This window comes from Centropristis striata, chromosome 23 (assembly GCF_030273125.1).
Source record: "Centropristis striata isolate RG_2023a ecotype Rhode Island chromosome 23, C.striata_1.0, whole genome shotgun sequence".
Taxonomy (NCBI): Eukaryota; Metazoa; Chordata; class Actinopteri; order Perciformes; family Serranidae; genus Centropristis; species Centropristis striata.
The window spans coordinates 12871518-12889351 of record NC_081539.1 but is presented as its reverse complement, the minus strand read 5'-3'; the positions used below and the strand labels follow the sequence as shown (position 1 = coordinate 12889351).

The 17834-nt window shown below is 37.9% G+C and overlaps 1 protein-coding gene across 1 annotated transcript in view; it reads right to left on the bottom strand.

Moving 5' to 3' along the window:
* fam49bb (family with sequence similarity 49 member Bb) overlaps nucleotides 1–13180 on the bottom strand; it is a 47123-nt gene extending 33943 nt beyond the window's left edge. The window contains exon 1 of the mRNA XM_059326962.1: nucleotides 13098–13180. The gene's annotated coding sequence lies outside the window, so the exon portion shown is untranslated. The remainder of the gene's footprint in view (nucleotides 1–13097) is intronic.
* Between the last annotated feature and the right edge of the window lie 4654 nt (nucleotides 13181–17834).

Sequence of the window (17834 nt, the reverse complement as noted above, 5' to 3'; positions counted from 1 at the left end):
GGCTGTTCTTGTGTCCTACCTTTCCTGTGAAACATGGGCTAATTGCAGAGGTTTTTTTTATAAATCATGGAACAAATAGTCGCACACAAAAAAACCCACTTCCTATTGTGCAACACTTCCTCTGATTCACTTCAGGTTCTCTACAAGGCTCCCTGCTGCCTCCTGTAAGAACACAACTGACTCACTCCAGCTCACGTTTATGTCTTTTCACTCAGGAAAAATGTATCACAAGTTATCAGAATCATTTGATCTAAAAAGCAGACATCTAGTTTCAGATTCGACACAGTCTCTGTGAGCTCGTTTCACAAGCCCTGACTGAGAGTAGAAGCTCAGTAGACTGTGAGACCATTAGGACCATTGCACTTCTCTGTTCGCCAGCCTGCATACAAATGCATGGCAATAGTGGTGGTGTTGGTCATGCATGAATGTGATCAGACTTCAAACCCTGAAACTTCAAACCCACAAGAACGCTGAGAGCCGTGGGAGACGCAAACACGATCGAACAAGACGCGGCAAGAAGGGCAAACTAGAAAAGTAAAAGTAGAACACTTTCTGAAATAAAAAAGAACAGTATTTCCTCTTATACCCTCGTTCTGACGGAGGATTTCCTCAGTGCAAGATGACCACGACTTGCTCCTAATCCACTGCAGCTGACATGTCACAGGGGACATTCTGGGTGACATCTGGGGCAGGGCATCATGGGAGTCAGCTATGCATCATGCCTACAGCTGGGGGCCACGACATACGGCCAGCTCATCCCCTCAATGAGCACATGAGGTCAAAGGGGGTAACTGTGGAGCAGTGCATTAGGAATTCACAAAACTATGGAATTGGTATGTTTCTTGATGAAATTGCCTTAATAAACAGCCAAAATACTGCAATGATGGAGACTTGAGTACTAAAATATTACTATTATTATTATAAATTCACTGGTTTATCGGTTTACATCTGACCACATTAGGCTTTCTGTATGTTTTCCTCTATTATATATATCTCATATACCACTTATACTATACTGTGTACTTTCTACATACTATCTCTTCATTTATTTAAATACATTTATTAATTGATGTTCATACTACTACGTACAACAAATTATTTAACATGATAAAATATATTTTCTCCAATGTGCAATATCTGCAAAATAGCAAAGTACTCTCAGGAAACAAAAACAAAAAATATATATTAATAATAAATGCCAAATAACAGAAATGTATGTATATGTGTATAGAATATGTATATATCTTATTGTTTATATTCTTTATTCTATATCTATGTGTCTGTGTCTTGAGCTGCTGTGACTACATTTCCCCACTGTGGGATAAATAAAGTCTTATCTTATCTTATCTTATCTTATTTTAATAATAACAGCTTTTTTCTCCACATAAATTCATGTATGGACTTCTAGAAGTAAAGGGTGGTAAAGGTGAAAAAGAGTACATATTTCAGACACAGAAATGCTGTGCAGCTATCACAAATCAGAATGGTTCTCATTTATCATTTTTCAATACCACAGAAGGAGAAAAACCGATTCTTAGATGCATTCCAACTCTACCTTGAAAGATTATGTCTTGATGCAATAAAGTCAATATTCAGAAATATAAAATCCCCGTTAGCTAATTGCCCATATCAGAAGGATTTGGGTTAAAGAGAAGTCTTTATTATTTATTTTAGAATAAAGGGAGCTTTTCATGTCATCAAGTAATTCAGAACAGGCTAAAGTAGTAAGTTTAGCCACTTCTAAGTTTAGTCACTTTTAGGAATATCCTGGATATACTGGTATCATATGAAACCAGAAAATCTAAGGAATCTGTAGACACCATGTCAGAATATCGTGTCTGGAAGCTGTGCTATTTTTTGCTGTTTCATGGTGATTTTCAAAGCGGTCATGTGACCTCTGATATCATGCGATCTCAATAAAAATAGGCTCTTTGGTTCCCACAAGCCTCCTCTTTACATACATGGCTGCCTCTCAATTCAGAACTGAGAATTTTCTCTTATTTGACGAAACAATTTTTGTTTGAATTTAATTTTGTGGACACAAAATGCAGTTAAACAGTTAAATTACAATATATTCAATCGCAAAACTCGCAAAATGCTTAAATGCGCAATAATATCGTATCGTGACTTAAATATCGGGATAAAATCGTATCCTGGGGCCTCTGGTGATTCCCACCTCTACTAGAAAAGTTCGCAAAATTAAAAGTTGGCAAAAATAAGACTACCTAACAGGTACTTTTGCCGATTCAAACTAAACTAAAGACTTTGCTTCCATGTTTGCAGCTCTATGAGGCTGCACTTTGAGCTAAACGCTAACATCAGCAGTTTAACATGCTGATTTTTAGAACAGTGAGGAAAATGCTGTGTATAATTCCTTTCCAGAATATTTAATGCATTTATATATACATTATTAACAGAGTTGTGGCACATGACCAACATCGCTACTGAGCCATTCCATCCATCATGATGCTCTGCAGGGTCAGGGCTTTTCTCTTTAAAGGAATATGGTCATTCACCTCAGTGGGAAAAACCACATGACGAGATCATACGGAGGTGTGTGTGTGTCCCTTTAAGCAACAATTAAATCTAGGGGGAAAACCACAGCCAAGTGAACCAGTGTCACAGTGGGGGGCTGTAATTACCATGAAAGCATCCACTCGTCACGTGATGAGTTCTTTATCTTTACAGAAACAAAGAAGTCATTTCAATAAGGAATAAGTTACGGGAGGTGACGGCACAAAGTTAAGGGTGGAGGAATCTGAAATGCAATACCCTTGAAATCACACAACAAATATTCAGTAAAGTCCAGACAGCATGCCTGTGTTTACCAACATAAGTGCTCTGATATTGCTTTATTCCCAAAGGATCAGAGGCAATAAAACAACCACTGCTCGGTGCAGCGAGCGCTCACTTCCTGCTCTTTCAAAGACTTATTTCCCTGTTTGATTCGTCATTTTCCAGAGGGTACAGTAGCTGCACACATACCAGAGCTGGATATGAAAGTTTTGTTTACACGAACTGTTTTATGAAGGTGCAACATCTCAACAACGATGGCAGGAAACAGCTCACAGTGGCAGAGACGCATGTTAATCTGTGCTTTAACATCTGCAGTTGGTGGGGTCAACACACCGGGTGCATTCGTGTGGTTTTAATCGACTCCGCCACATGAAGGGGTCAATAAATGTGTGACAACATGTGTGGGCCTGCTGTGTGTGCAGACATGAATGTGACTACAGAGCAGGCCACCGAGTTAATCAATAGGGCCTATACGTGGTGAAGTCCATTTGTCACGCACATGCATAATATATACGTTCAGTCTGCGGCTTATTTACACCATTTATGTAAACTATACCTCCAAAACGGTCATAGAGTCAACAATCAAGGCAGGATTTAATGCAGGACTATTGTAATAGACCATTCGTTATTATTTTTCATGGGAAAATGGCAGAAAATGCTGTTTTCAGCCTGTCAAATATGTATTTTTCTTACTTTTTATTAGACTAATTTGAGGTTTTAGGGTTTTGGACTGACAAATGGGCATTTTTTTCACTATTTTTGACATTTCATAGACCAAATGATTACTTAAGATATAATAATATGCAGATTGGCTCCAACTCAAAGATTAATCTATAATGAATATTATTCTACAAGAATATCACACATATATTTTACCTCGATTTTTTTTCAGTTAGTCAAAAATATTTCAATGAAGACTGAGAATGTTGCTTATTTTGTATTTATTTCTATGAGGTGCATTTTTATTTTTAGGAAGGAAACTGGACTGGAAATAACCAGTAAAACATATAAATATTAATTTTATATTTTTATATTTAAATGGATTCATATAAATATCACCTTTACACATCTAAGCCTCTGTGGTGAAGCATTTCATTAAGAAAAACCTCCACAGATCAGACCTGAAAGGTCAGAATAAATCCCTTGTTGAGGGCTCAAAAAAGGTTTACACCATGCCAGGCATTTAAAGCGCAAATAATAATTTAATCTAATTTGGATGTTAACATTTAAATAAAAAAAATGTTGCTGGAAAAATAAATAAATTAAAAATAATAAATCAAATATAATAAATTTGAAAAAAATGTAAACAAAATTAAATTAACACATAAATAATAATAATATTAATCACTGTATATACAATATAAAGCGTTATATTTCTGGAGCAAATTCTCCCAAGTTGGCCTGGTAATCAACAGATTTTACTGTAAGTAGGGGTGTAAGAAAATCTTGACAAACTTGACTAATGCAGTATAAAAAATTTTGACACTATCGATTTTAATTAATAGTTACATGAAAATATTCATAGGAGAAAAATTGTGCTCAGTGCAAATGCAGATTCTACAGTGCTGATTGCATTAAAAAAAAGCTATTTATGCATATGGTGGTGTGTTCTTGATAGTTTTCCTAAAATAACATAAAAAACGCAACACCGTCTCACAATATGTCATAACACATTGAATCGTTATCCCTGTATCATGATACGTAACCATAAAGATCATAATACATGCATATATATTTTGAGATATTTTCTTGAGATACAAGATATTTTCTGTCTTATTTTTTTATATTTAGACCTACTTTATTACAGAATACAGAGGGGTTAAACAGAAGGAAAAGGTCTACGTGACAGCTCTAACACCACGTGATGATGGAGGTTTGGTGCGGAGGCAGCACGGCAACACTTTTATGCAAAAGCTGAATTTGTAGCATGCTGATCTGCCATCTGTGGCAACACCCCCTGCTCTGTGTGTCCACTGACATGTGGGCGGCCACATGAGGATCTCATGCCTGCCTGGTTTAACACGCGATAATAAAACTGTCACAATGTTTTTATGATTTGATCATAATTTTTGTAATAAAGCAGGACAATCAAATGATTGTTGAGCTGCTGTCAAAGGAGAAAATCTCCAGCAGATTCTGATCTCATCGGCCTCTTCTGTAGATGTTTTCTCAAATTTCAGCCTGGGGGGGTTTTCTGTGCATGTGTGAAAGGTGTGGGGGCAGGGGCGCACAAAGTGACAGCTTTTTTTTTTCCTTCCTTTTGAGTGGGTTATTCATAACATTATGTTGAGGTTTTCTATGCAAAGTCCACTTTGCTTTTGTACCACGTTTATTCTTAAGATGCTGCTGCTGCTGCTGCACACGGGGAGCAACAAATGAAAGCATCCTGTCAGAGGCCTTTGGATGGACTGCCTGCAGGAGAAAAATAAGGGTACTCTCTCTTCTCATTATGTGCTTGCTCAGGGTTTCAGATGAGCCAACATCACAAGACGGAAGTGAGAAAGTTGAGAGGAATGCATGAATCTACCAGCGCTGCAGATCAGAAACTGGCACACAGACTGACTCATACACATCAGAGACACACATCAAAAGTACATTACTCGCCACCGCCAAAGGCTGCAAACAAACCGCCACAGTGAGGACCTCCGCTGCTTCAGACCATCTTTCTCTGCTCATTTAACAGCAAAACTGTCGGCGTGTGTTAAGCAACAAACTATTAAATAAATCTGTTTGTGGACTGAACAGACTGAACAGCAGGGACTCTTTAGAAGGCCAATAAACACATGCAGTCATTAAAGCCAGGTACAACTTTTAAAGTAGACAGTCACTAGCAAATTAAAAGGCAACAGTGCTTATTTACTGGTGTTTACGAACTTTACCTTGCTTTGGGCAGTATCACCATATTACAGTCTACCAGCGTATTTAGAAATCCGGATGGTATGATATTCAACATTGTAAAAATACAGACAATGGGGCGGGTGGGATGGGCACCTTTATCTATGAGACGAGACATGCACTGGTTCCTTTTCATTCATAATGTCTTTTTTTTTTTTTTTTTTAAACTTAGTTTTTATTTAAGTTTCATTCACAATCGTGTACAGAATCATATTAAACATATCTGCTGTTTTATACACATGGTAACACTTATGGTACATTAAAAAATACAGAGACTATAATGACAAAGAAAAATATAAATTAAAATGGAATAAAATAAATAAAATTATATCAGTATACCCATACCCATTTTAGTGAATATATGTTTTTGAAGTCTTAAGGAGTATGTTATTTATTCCATTTGATATATTTCCTTTATTTTTTCAGACCACATACTATATGTTGGGGGGTCAGGCTTCAACCACCCATTTATAATGTCTTGATATAGCAACATGCCACCATACCTCAGCACTTTATTAAACTGGTCACATAGTATTTATCCAACATGCTCTAGTGATTGCTTAATGCTCAATGTTCCCCGGACAAATACTGAATTTGGAAAAACTGCTTTCAGTTTTTCTGCTGCATCTACCAGGAACATCTTACAACATTCACTCAAACTCACCACAATTATAACTATGGGCCAGTTGAAAACAATGATAAACAATAACTCTGCCTTTCACTGCAACTGTCTTTCATGTTTTTCCAAGTGTTTTGTCTGTGCTGTTTGTTCTTCATTGTGTTCTCTCTGTACTCTCGACATCATTGTAAATGAGGGGTTGCCCTCAATGAGTCCTCAAGAAAGAAATAAAGGATAAATGAAATCTGTGGTCTTGGAGTCTCTCATGGATGTATTACAGAATTTGATACATTGCTTAGCCTCGCATCCAATTTGTTTTCCAGTGGATACTTGCGGTATTGCAACGAAAAATCCCCCAGTGGGCAAAAACATTTTCCCCATAGATGGCCTTTATAAAAAGAACTTGAATCGAACTGCAGACGAGAGGCCTTTCTCAATTCCCTTATTTGCATCCTTGTTTCCCTCACTTGCATCGTTTCCTTGTGTTTAAGTCCCGCCCACCGGGGATGCATGGAGTTACATGCTTGAGTTTAATCGGTCTTCACTTCGGTATGAAACAACATCGATGATGAGATGTATAAAATCATTCCAATCAGCTGAAGCATCCATTCATTAACCGATGTCTAGTAAGGGGGCAAGTCGACTGGTAAAAGACTTCTGCATAGGATGCTCTCATGCATCCTCGCTCATGGCTCCTCCGATATCCCTCCTCTATCCTCTGAGCACAAATAAGAGCTTTGGGATGGTCGTAAAGATGGCGCACGCAAAGAACTTCCGGTTCAATCAAGGATGGCAGAGGGAGGAGACATAAAATAAGGGAAATGAGGTAGGGTCCCAGGTATGTTATAGCTTCTTCTGTTATGCATGCTTTTGTCCATGGATTTTTTTTTTTTTTTTTTGCAAAGCCCTAGAAAAGCGATTTTTAAAGAATCTGTCACATCATCACAATGTAAAGTTCTGAAGTCAAGTACTTTCACAATATTTATATAACATGTAGACCTGCTTTATGATTTTAAAAAAAGATAAATCACTTTTCACAATAAAAGGACCTTGTCTGTGATATCTGCTCTGTAATAATTCCGCTGTGTGCAGAAACAGGCAGGCCTCCTTGCAAGGGGGGCACAGCCAGCCTTTCCCACTGAGTCACTCATGTATGTCATCACTGCAGCCATGATCTGCTTATGGACAAGAGCAGACATGCAATAGCTATGGAGAGTGTACTGAATCAAATGAGATTAGCTACTCATATAGCACAAAGAAGTTCTTGACAAACTGATGTGCTTTAAATATCAAATGGCACAATTTCCACAGCAATAAACAAACTACTGTCTCTGTAAGTCAAGTGTCTTTAAAACCACATTCTTTTACACAGCTATAGAAAAGTGTTACAGAAATTAAAGGATGCTGAAGTCACCAACTCTCCAGCATTAAGCCAAGTCACGATAAAGGTGTTAGAGCTGAATGCTGACCAGGCCAAATCACTGAGAGGGAGTTAATCCAAACAAGTGAACAAACAGCATTGCGCCACAGCTTCATGCACAATAGAGCGGTATTGATCCGATTCTAAGACAGCAGCACCTGACCTACATGTAGCACGCTGCCTGTAGTGTGTAGAATATATGGGGGTGGACTCAGTAATGTAAACACTAGGGCTGTCCACAACTAATGACATTCTTAGTCGACTAACACTCATCGTTAACATTTATCGATTGGTTAATGATTTAATCGTGGGACCCGTCAAAGTGACTATCTCCACAAAGAATCGTGTAAAAGCAACACTTTAAAACGTGTGTTTACCAGAGATTGCTTAAAAGTTTTATTCAGCATTATCGATAATCGACTGAAGTAACCTTAGTGGACTAAGAACAAAACAACCAATTAGTGGACTACAGGGGAGCGGCCCACCAAATCAATATTATTACGATAAAAATAACCTCGATTACAGAAAAGTTGGGACACGGTAAAAGACATAAATGGAAACAGAATGCGTCAAATTTAGAATTCAGAGTGTATATTTACTAAAAACAAGAGTTTATAGGTTTAAACATTATATCTCATCTTTGTACTGTATTCCATTGAATGTAGGTAATGCAATGATTTGCAAATGATTGCATTCTATTTTACTTACTAAAGACTAAATTATTGCAAAAACATTTTTCGATATGCCATGCATTGCATTTAGCAATATATGATGATTCATGACCTTTTAATATACCTGCATATTATGTCCCTAAATAATATACATTTATTTATCTAACAAAACATTATTTTGTGTTTGTTCATCTCACTTTTATTGCAGCGAAATGAGATTGTAAAACAGACAAACCCTGCCATAAAAAAACGTATCTCCTTTTGTCCTTTCAAAATAAAAGCATCCGTTATCAAAACAGGCTTTTGCATAGTACTGTATATATATATCTTTTATTTTGCCCATGTGTGCATGTTTTTATACATGTTGGAGTATGTATAAAAACATAGCGATTAATCTATTAATTTATAGTTAACGTTATAGATGCTCGAGTTGGCACGTTTCTTCCCTAGTCCCATCCCTAGTCCAAATCAAAATTGAATTAAATCAAACTTCTCAACTGTGGACTATCTAGTGGCCTGAAAAAACAATTCCTCTTAATTCTAGAGCCAAAAAGTTCAATTTGTATTTGAAATGTAATCTTTTATATAATAACATATCTATACAACTCTGTAGATGTATTGAAACAATATGCAAAATATTGCAATACTACGCTGAATTGATTTTTCCCACCGCCCCTTGCAGCTTTAATGCGAACACATTTCTGTGGTGGGCTCTGTGTCAGAGAGGTGTTGGTTTGAGTCTGTGGTTGTTTTCTGGAGCTGCTGCTGTTGATTCCATTACATTGCACAAGTGCTCATGTTATTGTGTCCTCCCATAGATTACAAAAACATGAGCGCAAATTAAAAAGAGGAGCTTAAATGGTTCAATCACACATCCTGACTCGGGTGAATCATTTCCCGCTTTGAGACAAAAGGTGTATAGTAGTGTGTGCAAGCAGATAGTAGGAGAAGTCTTAAGTCTTTCAATCACTGTAAACGTGTTGGTTGCCTGAAATGTCACAACAATACAGCAAAAACCACACAATGGTGCAAAAACTGTTACAACAATGACTCAACTAGACGGGAGGATTAGTATGAGTGGATCCATTTGCAGCCGGAAATGCAACAAATAGTCAGACTGTCAGCAGGAGACTAGAGTGAAGCTCATACCAAGAATAACTGCAGTAACCAGACCTGAGGCCGGCAGCTCACTGACACTGGGTGTGTTCAAGGGAATGGGCTGCAAACAGGGGTCTGCACCCTTTGGCAGACTTTGTGGCATTCCAGTGAAGCCAACCATTTCTTCCCAATGATGAGATAATGTCTTGATATTTCTATTGCCATCATAAATTTTATTCTCACTGCTGTTTCTTAATTATTGTACGGGCTTGAGTATGTCAATAACACATTATTCTTTAGAGAAAATCAATCAGCAAACATTTTTGATAATCCATTAATTGTTTGTTGTTTCTTAAGCAAAAGAAATGTCCAAAATGTGATACTTCCAGGTTCTTAAATGTTTGGTTTTGGTGCTTTCCTTGGTCTTACATTAGAGTAAATGAATACAAATAAATATTTTTTGTTTGTAAATGTTGGTTGAACAAAACAAGACATTTATTGCAGTCACTTTAAGCTCTATAATATTGTAACAGGCTTTTCTTGCTGTTTTATAATGTTTTGCAGACCAAAGTCAAAAGAATAATCCAAAAATGAATATGCAACATTCACAGAAAAACAAACATTTTTCCTTCTAAAATGATAAACAAGTCTGTTGGCAAGCTTGTGGCTGCTGTCTGAGCAGCTCTGGCCTAAAGGTCAGTGGGAGGCCTCCTGGAAAAATGATTAATAATTTAAATGACCTACCATTACACCGACTGACTGCCCTCATGTTATCACTCCAGCTACAGTATCTACAGTTGTCCGGACTCAAACACACATTTGCTGGACAAAGCATGTGGAAAATCCTGTCACACGGACTTCTTCAGGGGTGAACAGAGTTCATTACGTTAGCACAATGAGAGACTAGTTTAATCAACACATCTCTGCCCCCATTGTTATTAAAGTACCCATAATGCAAACACTGATGTAAAGCCCTGACAAAAAGTCTTATCTAAAGTCAACAATGTCCTCACGTAGAAAAAGACTGCCAGTCAAAATCTGTATGACAAGATTAGAGCCAGATTCAAATTAGTAGTAGCATGTAAAAGCTGAAAAAAAGAATCTGAAGGGCTACTTGTTGGTTTTGTATGACAATGTTGCTGCTGCATTCATGTTTAATCTCATGCCTAAATGCACCTGCGTGTCTCTACCTGCATTACACTGGGATTTATGAGGGAATACATTGTGCCAAATGAGCCATATTCTCATTTCATGCTTAACAAGGTTGTGAGAAAAAAAAAGCTCCAGTGGGTTACCCAACACCAGATCTCACTTTCTTGTTCACAAGTAGTTGCTCGTCTCACTTTTGCAATCTCTGAAACTGCTGCTGCAACTTCGACATGCAAAATAAGGAAGAATTAGCTCTAGAGCTTTGATCTCCTTTCGAAGTCACCCTCCATTTACTACCGCATCTCTTCACACAGCTGCAGAAAGAGTATGAGACAAGGCACAACAAGTTGTACCATGTCTAAAAAGTCATACAACTGTGCCACATGTCAGGTACTTATCGTGTCTCTTCCAGCCCATATTTACAGGTCTACACTCACTCTAGAATATGATATGTGTGTTTATCTGTTAAAGCAACTACAGAAAGGTGATACTTCTTCTTTTAAACTGTGCAGTGGCAGCTACAAGGAAGACAAATTGCAAAAGACAACAACTGAAATGACCTGGAGACATTTTATTTCACTGGGTTTGCCATGGCTGACTGGGGCCCTTCTACAGTGGCTTGCAGTAGATGCAGCAAGCCAATAATAGGGGAGCGCCAGTAGACTATTCGCCCCCTAAAAGCCACTCCTAAGAGCCATGCCTGTAGAGCTTGTTTATTTTTTGTGACATGAGAAGCTAAAAGTTCCCAGTATACACTTCAGAACTCATGCACAAGTCTCCAAACTCATGCCTCAAGGTAGAAAACCTGGCCAATTTGCACAAGCAGAGACCGTGAGACTTTTGAGACCATTTTTAACATAGACATTGCATCACAACCACAACAGAGCTGCACTTGCCCAACATGCCATCAAATCCGGCTTTCTGGGACGTTTCACTTCCACTTTCGGGAGCTTTGCAGAGACTGGGCGGAAAGGAAACGACATATACTTCCACGCTAGGGTTGAGTTTTGCAGACTGCTACTACTGATGCAAGAGAAAACTTAAACTGCACTCAGTAAGCTACTTTGACATAAAAAAAAAATAACAATGAGTAAGTAAACTAGTGGTCTCTGGGGAGATCTCAGGAAATAACAAAATACATTTGCACCACTGCTACACTAAAGAACACAAAGAATGTTCTTGAAGATTTCCATTTCACGCAGCTTCAATGTTAATGCATGTATAGTGCATTTTAGGAGGAAATATTGCACTTTTTTTGCTACGAAATGTATTTGACAACTATAGTTACCAGTTTTTTTGCAGAATAAGATGTTTAAAAATCCATAATGATCATATGAAATATGATACATTATTGCAGTAATTAAACTACCCAACAGTATATAAAACAAGCAACATGACCAGCGACAACATTAAGTTGCTGCTTCGATCTTGCATCAATAATTCATCCATCCATCCATACTTTACTCTTGAAAGATCTTGAATTCAGGACTTCAGGGGTGTTTTTAGAAAATACTATTGATACTTTCAGTAGCAATAGAAGGAAAGGTAATAGACCTGATAGTACTTCTGTACTCATAAGAGTTTCAATCCAGAGTTTCAAGGATATTTTATCATTGTAGCATTGCTGCTTATTCTTAAGTAATCAACCCAATAGTAAGTCTGTACTTTTACATAGATGTAGTTCAGGATTTCAGGAGTATTTTTTTTACTTGATGGTATTGCTACTTTGCTTGAGTCATACTTCTGCTCTTTCCATCATGCAAGATTTTGAATATAGTATTGCTACTTTAACTTAAATTACCCAAATACTTCTTCCAGCACAGCTCCACCAACAGTTTGGAAACCTGTGACTTCCACATTATTATTTCATGCATTGATCAGTGTGAAAATCATCAAAGGCAAACCAGCTCCAACCAGCTGTCAGTGTGTGTGCATTTCCTTTAATGCAGCTTTAATGATGCATCATTTACTGCCTGTAAGCGAGCAGTTTTAATCCGAGCCATACGGTTAGTTTATAACTGAATACATCCTCGGTCCGTCTAGTGTGGACGAGGCCAAACACAGCTGATAAACCTGGTATTAGTGATATATGGGTCAAGCATGTAACATCCATGCCTCTGGCCAAATAAAGGAAAAATCTAGCTGGCGGTGTAGCCTAACCTTGTCTACCTTGAGACCGTTGTTCTGAAAAGGGGAAGTTAACGGAGCATCCAGGGTGTAACTTACAAACACAAACGCATATTTTCCACTATTTTTACAGTAACTTCACGGTTCGTGGTTTTGATTTTCACCGGACACGTTTATGATTCATCACTAATTTTGCCTCCGAGGAACAAAAAATAACACTCAAAACAAGCCACACTGAATGGCAACCGGTGGACGGTAAAGGTGGTTACTTGAAAGGGCAGAAAAAGGCGAAATAAAGTAGTAATTTTGTGTCTGTTTTTACCTTGATGCTCGCAGAGAAAACACTGGAGTCGCCGTCTGGATACCACGCTAGAAAGAAAGCCAGCGGTACGGGCTGAAAGGAGAAGAAAAGCGATTTGCTGTTGCTGTTTCCGGGTTAGTTATTGAGCGTCATTGTGGCCGTCAAACAAGAGGGGAGTTCGGTTTGTTCCACCTTTTGAGCGCGGAGGGGGGGAAGTTACACACCTTCCTTCCCGAACTGAACACGGTCCCGCCCGGTCAGTGGAGACCCGCTGTGGTGTTTTAAACGGCCACTTCCACTGGATTACAACTGACCTAGCCTATTAATATGTGTCACCGCGGCTTTAATTAGCTCTCCTAACCGTTAGAAGCCGTTAGGTACAACCAACCGGTGGTCCAACGTTTATTCACTCTACGACGCGTCCTTTAGAAAGAAACTAATAAAAATAAGCTCCAGGGGGCGCTAATGTGCCACCTGACCCCCCCCCCCCCCCCCCCCCCCCCCCCCCACTCTGACCCCAGAGACACTACAGGTGAATGGCCCACTGGCCGTTATAATTAACTTATAGATATCAACATGAAACATCCCCAGTTTGTTATACACAGTAAGACAAAAACAAATCTGCATGTTTCTGTATGTTTAGATATGCAAATTAGGTGTTAACTCAGTATATATGCACTGATTTGTACATACAGGTGCATCACAATAAATTAGAACATCATAGAAAGTTTATTTATGTCAGTAATGCAAATTAAAAAGTGTAAATAACGCATTATATAGAAACATTTCATGTCTTAATTTATTCAATTTCTTCTAATTATAATGATTATGGCTTACATTTGATAAAGACCTAAAATTCAGTGTTTCAAAAAATTTGAATATTACAAGACCAATTTTAACTAGGACTGCAAGCAGTACTGAACGGGCCCTCGCAGTACACGCGTGTCGGGGCATGCTGCCATCGGGGTGTGTGCGTTACAGGGGCCAGTCTATACCACCCTTATGAATTTCATTGCCTTAAGTGTTATAGTGTGGCCACGGTACCAAATATGAAATTAGACTGCCACCACAGTGCCACCTAGGAGCCGATCAATAAAACCTTAATAGTGGGGCGGATTAGCTCAATATTTTACACCAATCGTTCACTTTGTGATAAAAGCATGAAATTTGGTAGATGTGTTGGTGAATATGTTTCAAACAAATCTGGACATTGGGCCACCTCAAAAGCGCCCCCTAGTGGCCGTGGCAGGCATTTGTTATACAAATAAATCAATAATGAATAAAAACTGCCCTTTTAATAATACCAACTGGTGATGAATTGTATATTGTTGGAAAGCCTGATTAGTCCCCTTTACAACGAGGTACAGCTTGTAAGGATTGTGCATTCATGGAATGAGCAACGGGGCTAAACGTGTGGGTAGCACCCCCCAAAAATGTGCATCCGGGACGGGGGGGGGGGGGCGGATTAGCTGAACAATCGTTCATTTTGTGATAAAAGCATCAAATTTGGTACACTCATTGCTGAATACATGTTTAATGAATCTGGATATTGGGCCATCGCAAAAAAAAATTCTGATGGCCGGTGGTTACTGGTGTGGAATGCTTTGCCTACCCTACAGCTGCTGTTTCATGTTTTCAGCACCACAAATATAATTTAGAGACATGTTAAAGTGACAAAAGCTTTATTACAGTGTAATTGAAAAGAACATTAACTTTGTATAACATTTTATTAGGTCTTGATATTCCCATTCACAGGCTAAGGCCTCCTCTTTGGCTTGTATTCTTCTGTTGCTCCTTAAAAAGAAAAAATAATTAGGGCCTCGGGGCAATCGCACCGAGCACTGGTCCCATACAGCAATAGCTGTAGGGACCAGTGCTCAATTTTGCTTAATTTTTCGCGACGTAAGGCTTTTTGGGTATAGTTTCTGGATATACTTATATACTTTGCCATGGCTTTTTGGGTATAGTTTCTGGGCATACTTCTATACGTTGTCATGGCTTTTTGAGTATAGTTTCTGTATATATGTTATACGTTGTTAATGGGATCGGGACACGTCTGTGCTGTGACAAAAATGACCTTGAATCATTGCTGAATCAAGTCAGGCTCGAAATGAGGCCTACTGATTTCAAGTCTAATCTTCCATAACTCATCAATGCTTTTCAGAGTTCAGAGCTGTGGGACCTTCAGAGGGGTCAGGAGCCATCGTTCAATGTGAAAGGTCAGCTTCTAGCCCATATTTTCCTGCATAAAAAGCCAAAACATTGACTTAGGAAGCTGAAACTGTAATATGTTCATCAGGGACATTGACTATTAAAGGGTTATCCTCAGGAGGGCATTGACAATAATTGTACCAAGTTTTGTATAATGCACAAAATATCCCTTTAATCCTCATACAGTGTCTGAAGGAGGACTCTTAACTGATATGTATAAGTTAGAAGAAGCAGGTAGCAATGGTGGAAAGTAACTATGTACATTTACTCAAGGACTGGACTTAAAGTAAAATTTAGGTACTTTTATGTACATTTTATGTAACTTTGTACTTCTACTCCACTACATTTTGAGACATGAATTGTACTTTTTATTCCTCTACATTTAGCTGACAGCTTTAGTTACTTTTCAGGTCAAGATTTAAAATGAAAAACATGATACATTTAAAATGATTACCCATTTTTATAAATTAAACCACTTAAAAGTTTATTAGGTAGTTAAAATGAGCGGAGTGGAGTCATTTCACAGTGTGGTATTAGTACTTTTACTGAAGTAAAGGATCTGAACACAATTTTTTTATTTATTTTTAATGTTATTTATTTATTTATTTTTTCGCTTCTGCGCATGCGTGGCTTTTTGGCCCTTCTGCGCATGTGCGGCTTTTTGCTGTTCTGCGCATGCGCGGTTTTTCTGGACAATGCGCATGCGCAAAGCCGCGCATGCGCAGTAGCGCCAAAATGCCGCGCGTGCGCAGTAGTGCCGATATACCGCGCGTGCGCAGTAGCGCCGAAATACCGCGCATGCGCAGTAGCGCCGAAATGCCGCGCGTGCGCAGTAGCGCCGAAATACCGCGCGTGCGCAGTAGCGCCGAAATGCCGCGCGTGCGCAGTAGCGCCGAAATAAATAAAAAAAAAAAAAATAAAAAAACAAAAAAAAAATAAAAAATAAAAAATAAAAAAAAATAAAAAAAATAAAAAAATAGAAAAATAAAAAAATAAAAAAATAAATACAAAAATACAAAATACAAAAATAAATAATAATAATAATAAAATAAAAAAGTTTTAAAAAGTTGAAAAAAAAGTTTTAAAAAAAGTTAAAAAAACAAAAAGATTAACAAAAAAAGTTTTTAAAAAAGTTTTTAAAAAAAAGTCAAGAAGTAAAAAGGACAGTGGTGGAAGAAGTATTCAGATCCTTTACTTCAGTAAAAGTACTAATACCACACTGTGAAATGACTCCACTCCGCTCATTTAAACTACCTAGTAAACTTTTAAGTGGTTTAATTTATAAAATTGGGTAATAATTTTAAATGTATCATGTTTTTCATTTTAAATCTTGACCTGAAAAGTAGCTAAAGCTGTCAGCTAAATGTAGAGGAGTAAAAAGTACAATATATGTCTCAAAATGTAGTGGAGTAGAAGTATAAAGTTACATAAAATGCACATAAAAGTACCTCAAAATTGTACTTTAAGTCCAGTACTTGAGTAAATGTACATAGTTACTTTCTACCATTGCTACCTGCCTCTTCTAACTTATACATATCAGTTAAGAGGCCTCCTTCAGACACTGTATGAGGATTAAAGGGATAGTTTGTGCATTATACAAAACTTGGTACAATTATTGTCAATGCCCTCCTGAGGATAACCCTTTAAGGTTTTATTGATCGGCTCCTAGGTGGCACTGTGGTGGCAGTCTAATTTCATATTTGGTACCGTGGCCACACTATAACACTTAAGGCAATGAAATTCATAGGGGTGGTATAGACTGGCCCCAGTAATGCACACACCCCGACGGCAACCTCTCATTGAAAAATAAAAACTCAGTCAACCAAATAGTAAAGTGGTCTAGCAGACTGATTGATGAGCCACAGCCCAACATGGAGACCTTGTACACAAAACAATTACAGCGCATTACTGGTTCAATTTACCAAGTTACTGAAACCATGTCCTTATTATTACTTATAGATGGAAGTTCTTTGGGTGGCAGCTAGGGAGCAAAATCCACCAACGATACTCTAACACAACCTAATCATGTCTTAATTAGACAATAGAGGCTCCCTAGGCCCGTTTTTCTGGCGAGTGATCTTAAGTTAGTCTAATAACGTCCTAAGCGAGAAAACTAAGAAGTTCCTAAGACATACGACAATTCTTAAGAAAAGAAATTGTGAATATCATTTAAGAACGTTCTTAGGAACATTTTTTTTTTTCTTAAGAATTTTCTTAAGTTTTATCTTAAGAACAATTTTGTGAATCTGGCCCCAGCTCGCTGATATCAAGTTTTCATCTACTGGTGGTGTAAGCAAATGAAATGGGACATTTATTCGAGGCCATATTCCCCTGAAGAAACTGTAGTGCTATTAAATATTTTATCTTTTGTGAAATAAACTGTGGTGCATGGGTACAAGACGTTTTACATGTCCTGCAGTACAAACGTATGTTATTTAGCTCCTAATTTTCCCATTTTACAAGCACAGAGACGCATTTAAACGCCAGTCACTTAAATAGTAAAAAAGAAAAAGAGCTTTTATTGCCTGTCAGCTTTTTGTTCTGCTT